The following is a 5,773-nucleotide window of genomic DNA, read 5'->3' as shown; positions in this document are numbered from 1 at the left end:
CTCTGAAGCTTGATAAGAGGACAGAATGGACGCATGCACAAGCACATGAATGGACACACGCTGTATGCACACCCTCGCTCACACCAAGGAGACCCCGCCTCAAAAGAGACCAAACCGAGCGGCGAATCAAAGCCTGTGCCTGCCAGGCCCCCGAGTTCTCTCTCTCTCCCTTGCCCCTGGGCCTCAAGGGCCCTGCAGATAAGTCTGGGGACCCCATGCCGGGATCGCAACCCGGCTATGTTTCCTAACTTCTTCGGAAGCCCAGCCGGCCAGGGGGGCTCCCAGGCCTGGCCGAGAGGAGCGGGTATCGCCAGCCCACGCTGTCCCCGACTCCGAGGGAAGCAGAGTACAGGAGCTGAGTCCTGGATCGACCTGCGCACGACCCGGGAGCAGCTCTGGCTTTGAGAGAGCGTGGTGGCTCCGGCCTGGGGCAGGCCTGGGTGGCTTGGACGCCTCCGCTTACCTGGCAGCCGCAGCTCCGGGGGAGCGTCGCGCTCTGCGGCCGGGGACTGCCGGCGCCGAAGCGGGCTGCGGGCGCGACCCGCGCGGGCTCCAGATGGCTCCGCCCACCCTCCCAGACCATCCGGGGGCGGAGGCAGCTCCAATCGTGTCCAGGAGGCGCAGACCCTGCCAGCCCGTGGCCACGGAGTCCAGGATCAACCCCTAGAGCCCCGCCCCGAGTCCGGATCGCCCCCACCCCACGCCCGGGCGGACGAACGCACGCAGTCACTCCCTTCCCTGTCTCGCCTGCCGCAGCTTCGGCCTCCGCCCACGGGGAGGGGGCGCGCACTTAAAGATACACTCACCCCACCCCAACTCAGCCGCAGATTCCAGAGGGCCCGGTTCCGGGACAGCTTCCTCCGTCCGCTCGCCCTGCGCCTGGAGGAAAACTCGGGTTAAGGGGGAACCTGCGGGAGAAGCTAGTTCCTCTTCCCTTGTCGGCTCGGCTACTTCTGGAAGATACCCAAGGCCGGCTTCCAGCCTCCTTGGCTGGAAAAAAACGTTTAGGTTGGCGGCGCCACACCCCCTCCCCTACTCCAGGGCCCCTGTGTATATGTAGCCCGGAGCTTCCCCTTACTGCTTCTCCTGGACTCTCTAGCATCAGCATTTCTTCTATGCCACTGGAGCTAGGAAGGACAGGTCTGACGCCTCTGGACTTAAGTATCTCCCGATAGCTGTCCAAGGACGAAGCCCTTGAAGAAGAGCACAGGGTCAACGTGATGGTTGGCTTAGGAAAACTGCAGCTCCCAGGCTTTGGAAGAGGAGTGGGCCCCACTACCTCTACCCAACGCCTCCAAGTGGTGGTGGGCCCTGCGGCTCTGGGAAGCCTGGGATCCAGCATCTGGGCAGGCTACCTGACCCTTGACCTTGGGTCACCCTCGTGCACTTGCTCATCGCCCCCCCCCCCTTAGGTCTCAGGAAAGCCTCTGTTGTGTGGAGTGTGGCTCGCTTGTTCACACCCCCTCCACTCTCCCTCCCTTCTTCTCTCTCTCTCCCTCCCCCCTCCCTTCCCCCTTTCCCTCTCTCCCTCTCCCTCTCCCTCTCCCTCTCTCTCTCCTACACTGAGGAGTATTTCCTTACCTGCCTGTACCTGCCTTGGCCCCAGTCAGAGCTAGAGGGTCCTTGGTACGCCCCACAGGGAGCTGTGGCCAAGATGAAGACTTTGAAGGCCTGGCCTTCAGCCAAAGTTAAGCCACAGGACTTGAATCACGCAGAGGGAGGGGCTTGCAAGCCTAAAAGGACTCATTAAGGGTGGTCTGGCCAGATACACTGCATGTGTGCAGTGGTGTCTCACACACACACACACACACACACACACACACACACACGGACTCATATACCCTAAGTTGGTTTTGTTCAATATTTACTTAAGTATAACCTAGAAATTCTGATCCTCCTCCTGAAGGCTGGGAGTATAGGCATGGGCCACCATTCTGGCTTTATGCAATGCTGGATTCTCGAGCTCAAGTACTCCTGTATGCCAGGCAGGCAAACACACTACCCTATCCCCAGCCCTCACCATCCTGGTTTTAATGCATGGGGAAACCGAAGCCCCAGGATTGCCTGCCCTCTATGTCAGACTCCCTTCTGCCTGCCCAAGGTGTGTGAGGCAGAAAGAGAAAGCCCAAAGGGTCCCCTAAAGGAGCACAGCCATCTTGACTCTAGCCACGCTTCACTCAGATTGGCCTGCAGTTCGTTACCTGGACTGTGCGGCCTGGGGAAAGAAAAGCTCTCTGACTCCCCACCTTCTTCATCTTTGGGAGAGATGTTTGAGGGACCACTGAGCTAAGGACCGGAGGCCCAAGTACAGCGTGTAGCTTGTTGTCAGGCTCCATCCTTGGGCACAGTGTTCTTCCTTGTTCCTCTGTCATAGCACCATGTCCCCATCCCATCAAGTCCCAAATGGGTCGCCTGCAGGCCTGAGGACAGGTTTCAGGACAGTTTGCTCACAGCAGAATATCCAGGCATGAGCTAACATGCCACGCACACTCGTCTACTCCAGTCACATCCAAAATATCGGGGATAAAATCCTGAAAAAGGATAAGAGGCAATAAGACTTCAAAAGGAGATCTGTGCCTCCTGGATTTCAGACTAGTCGCTGGTATTAGTCTTTCCAATCGTCAACACAGCCTCATAATTAGGCATAAAGGTACCCCAAGAAATGATTTGTAAATGGTTAAGATTGGGCATTGTCTCCTGGCCGACACAATGTTTCCAACTATCCTAGTTTAATGTTTTGCGTACTAGACAGTAATTGAAGGGTTTCCCTCACTCTAGGACGTTAGCTAAAAGTGTTAGGTCGAGACTCCCCTCTGCCTGCCTCCAGCAAGAACCAGAGAATTAGCATAAGAATACCTCAACAGGGAGGGCTCCACCCCTCTTCCTCCTGCTTCACACCTAGCTACCAAACCCTGCTGACCTTGGTGTGGTGACTTCAGTCTAGCAGTAGGACTGGGGGAAGAAGGACTTGGACTCACATGCAGGACTAGCACTAGAACTTAGATGGGCTAGGACTCAGATTCATGTATCTCTCGCAGTCCCCCAGGCCCAGAACACTTGGGCCCGGGGGATACAGCACCAGTTCAGAGGAGATAGCTGCTGCTTTAGACCCAGTATGTTTCAGATAGCCTTAGATGTACCTCAACTGTTGAGCTGCCAGATTTACCATCTCTCTTTTACAATGACTGTAAAAGTCTGATGCCATTTCTAAGAAATACATTTAGATTTTATACTTCATGTGTCGTCTCTGCTGTCATTTCTTCGCCTACGCCTTGTCGACCTGACTAGGACCCCCATTTCTCCCGCGGGTTGAGGGAGGCCCAGATCGGCCGGCCCGTGGCACAAACACACAGGGTATAGAGAATGCACACATACACAGATTAGAGCATACATACATACACAAACATGCACAGTGCCCTGCACTGTCCAGAAGAAACTGGATCCCTGGGCTGTGTGCCTCTAAGGACAGAGCCTGGAGGATCAGAGCATCTTCCCTGAGTGAAGGTTCCTATTCATACATGTCTCCGCTCTGGTTGAAAGCAGCAGAGAAGCCCACTGTGGTGGCCCGAAAGGACAGCTGTCATCACAGCTCTTCAAACTAACCCACAGCCTCACAGCCGGGTGGAAAGGCCTCAGGCACAGGGATGCAGAGACCGGGAGACATCTCAGGTATAGGACACAGGTGCCTTACCAGTTCCCACATAAGCCCCTGCTGTGCAGCAGCCCTGGCTATGGGCTGGGACAGGGAAGTCCCATGAGCCACAAGGACTAAAGTCAGGCCTTGAGGGCCAGGTCACCCCACTTGTTGCTGAGATAGGGAGGGCAGCTGCAGAGCAGCCTAGGGCCCCATGAGCAGACATCCTGTGCTCTCTCCCAGGCTCAGTGGAATTCAAGGATCAAGAAGCGGCTCTTATAGCTGAGCCAGTCTGGACCCTCTCAAATGCTGTAGACGCTTCTACAGTGCCAGCGGGAAGCTCAGAGCAAAGCCAGATCTCCTAAGAAAGGACCCATGGGTCACACAACAGAACCTGGGAAAACAGAGCTTTCAGGATCCACCCCCACAGTATCCTATACAGGCTTAAGGAGCAGGGAGCCCCATACAGATGTGTTTGTGTTGCACACATCTGCACATTCAAGGCTTGTATGCTCCTCTGCAGGGATATGAGGAAGGGATTGAATGTCTATATAAAACTTCAGGGCCGGGCCATGGTGGCGCACGCCTTTAATCCCAGCACTTGAGAGGCAGAGGCAGGTGGATTTCTGAGTTCGAGGCCAGCCTGGTCTACAGAGTGAGTACCAGGACAGCCAGGGCTATACAATGAAACCCTGTCTCAAAAAAACAAAAAACAAAAACAAACAAACAAACAAAATTCAGTGTGAGTATGTGTGCGTGTCTATGCATGTGTGTATATGTATGCATGTGTGTACATGTGTGTGCATGTGTGAACATGTGTGTACATGTGTATGTGTGTATATATGAACCTAAATAAAAATGCATAGAGACCACAGAGAGCACCCCATCCCAGCAGAGTCAGCCAGCCTCAGCAGCAGCTGCTACTGCTGTTAATACAAATACACCTTGGCAGTGTCAATTGTGCAGCCCCAGGACTGCTCAGCCATAGCCAGGTTCCAGTGCTCTTGAAAGAGAACTCTCAAATCCAGACTTTGAGCAGAAGCTGTGGGAACCAGGTCTCCCTCATGGGAGCACTCAAGCCACAAGTTATTTTCTGACAGGCACAAATGATGGTCCGGAAAGCAGAGGCACTGAATCTAAACCAAAGATGACACTTGACAAGGGATAAGAAGCAGGCAGCTCCTCACAGCTCCTCTCAGCTCCCATCAGCTCCTCACAGCTCCTCACAACTCTTCAGCTCCTCACAGCTCCTCACAGCTCCTCTCAGCTCCTCTCAGCTCCTCACAGCTCCTCTCAGCTCCTCACAGCTCCTCACAGCTCCTCTCAGCTCCTCACAGCTCCTCTCAACTCCTCACAGCTCCTCTCAGCTCCTCACAGCTCCTCACAGCTCCTCTCAGCTCCTCACAGCTCCTCACAGCTCCTCACAGCTCCTCACAGCTCCTCACAGCTCCTCACAGCTCCCATCAGCTCTCATCAGGCCTCTGGACACAGAGGATGAAGACAACATGGCCTTGCTCTTGTTGACCACAGGGCTGTCACAGTACTCTAGAGAAGGTGTCAGCTGCTTTCTCCAAGAGATCTCTGGACCAGTTAACTCCCAACCCAGATGGTTCCTCTGGCTCCAGGACCATCCTCCCAGGCCCATTTGCTCTGCCTCAGGATCCCACCCCTAGATGAGTCCCTACTGTGTGCCCCCCATGTGTAGAAGACACTAGTTTTGAACCAGGAAGACACATGCCTGGAGAGGTAGCTCCCTGTCCCCACAAGTGCCCAACAGTTTTTGCTTCCTGGGACTCCTGGGAGGATGAAAGGGTGCCAGTGCTTACTGGTGACAGTCATCAAAGCTCACACTGGGAACCCAGCCCTGAACCTGCCAAGGCAGAGGGCTTTTTGGACTGAGTTTAGAAGCCCAGTTCTCCATGGCTGAGTCTCTGGTACACTCACTAGACCAGTCTGCTTTGGACTGTGCCTCATGCCTACCCTGCAAGGCCATGGAACCTGAGCACATACCCTAGACTGTTGGTACTTTCAGGAACTTACAGCTCAGAATCTCCAGAATTCACACTCACACCACAACCCATCCCCTAGCGTTTTTTTTTTTTTCTGGTGTTGGAGATAGAACCTGGGGCCTGATTTTTT

The 5,773-nt window shown here is 54.7% G+C and overlaps 1 protein-coding gene across 4 annotated transcripts in view; it reads right to left on the bottom strand.

Moving 5' to 3' along the window:
• Pald1 (phosphatase domain containing paladin 1) overlaps positions 1 to 935 on the bottom strand; it is a 67,332-nt gene extending 66,397 nt beyond the window's left edge. The window contains exon 1 of one of the 4 annotated variants that reach the window (XM_031347631.1): positions 807 to 935. The gene's annotated coding sequence lies outside the window, so the exon portion shown is untranslated. Of the gene's footprint in view, positions 1 to 463; positions 729 to 806 lie in introns of those variants that run through there. The other 3 variants (XM_031347632.1, XM_031347633.1, XM_031347630.1) reach the window with 3 other exon arrangements.
• Between the last annotated feature and the right edge of the window lie 4,838 nt (positions 936 to 5,773).

The sequence above is a fragment of the Mastomys coucha genome, unplaced genomic scaffold, assembly GCF_008632895.1.
Source record: "Mastomys coucha isolate ucsf_1 unplaced genomic scaffold, UCSF_Mcou_1 pScaffold3, whole genome shotgun sequence".
NCBI classification, from domain to species: Eukaryota; Metazoa; Chordata; class Mammalia; order Rodentia; family Muridae; genus Mastomys; species Mastomys coucha.
The sequence above is the reverse complement of the archived record's forward strand: the minus strand, read 5'-3'. Positions and strand labels throughout refer to the sequence as shown.